Source organism: Manis javanica, chromosome 3, assembly GCF_040802235.1.
Source record: "Manis javanica isolate MJ-LG chromosome 3, MJ_LKY, whole genome shotgun sequence".
Classification (NCBI taxonomy): domain Eukaryota; kingdom Metazoa; phylum Chordata; class Mammalia; order Pholidota; family Manidae; genus Manis; species Manis javanica.
Genome location: NC_133158.1, coordinates 53,741,264 through 53,742,500, shown reverse-complemented (window position 1 = coordinate 53,742,500; position 1,237 = coordinate 53,741,264).

The window sequence follows — 1,237 nt, the reverse complement described above, 5'->3', positions numbered from 1 at the left end:
CTCTTCATCTTATATTTAAGTGTGAACTCATTTTGTTTTTATAGCTCCATGTCAATGACTTTCATCTAAATGCTATGATGATGTGTAGTTAATGCCTACCCCATCATGACAAGGAAAGCCCCTCTGATTTTTTTTGGCCATGACTATTTGTATATGTGCTCCTGTTGTGGCTGCAGGACGCTTTCTTCCTGGGGTGGGGGTTGCAGTGCCGTCATATCCCTTTTATGTCAGTGGCTGAGAAGCAGCAATATGATCTTGATGAGGAACCTAAAGACTGTGTCTGCATCAAACAAATGATTCACATTCTCTAATACAATTTTCCATCTTATGTTTACTATTAGCAACACTGACTATTTCAGTCCCATATAAAAGGGATCAAGAGAGATGATGAGGAATGGCGTAATCCTGAACCAGTGTATTTTAAAAGTTTAGTCTGTAGAAGAATGAGATCAAATCTAAAGCAAGAAGAAACCAATATGCACACATGTGAAGAAAAATAAACTGGGGGCACTATTGAGATTAGGTGAAGAAAAGAGGCCCAGTAGTAGAGAGAAGGGCAAGACTGTCTTTTCAGCCCCCAGACAACCTGGCTGGTCCTAATTCAGTCAGGTACTGTATTTGCTTAAATAATCAACTTTCCTCAATGTAAAAGTATGTTTAATTGTAACTCTGGAAAAGGAAGCCCAATATAGGACTTTTATAAGTCAAAGGAATGATGAAGTAGTTGACCTCACATCAAACTAATTATTGAAAAGCTAATTATTGAAAACTTATCTTACTGTCATTTAAGTTTCTAGATTTATTTTTCCTATGGGCTTATAGCCACTGGGCTAAAAGCCCTAGTCCATGCAGTGCTGTGAAGACTAGGCCTTTCATAAATCTGTGTTTTCCAAAGAACTTCTTGAAAATAATAGTCTTCTCACAAGTAAGAGTAACTTTTTGATGACTAGAGGCAGAACCAGTGTTAATCAAAGAATAAAGTCAGCAAACTGTCTACAGTGGCTCGGCCTCCTGGCTGCCCTCCCCACCCGCAGCAATGCCCTTCTCTTCCTGTATGTCTCTAACCCTCTCGACAGTGATGTGGAGTGAATGATACCAGTTGAAATTATAGATCACATACCCTCAGGGTCTCTGTCAAATCCAGCCCACACCATAGGTTTGTTCATTGCACAACTGTAGGACCCCAACTTCAAACTGGTGGCCGGTCTTTAAAAATCAAAAGGACGCACATAAAATA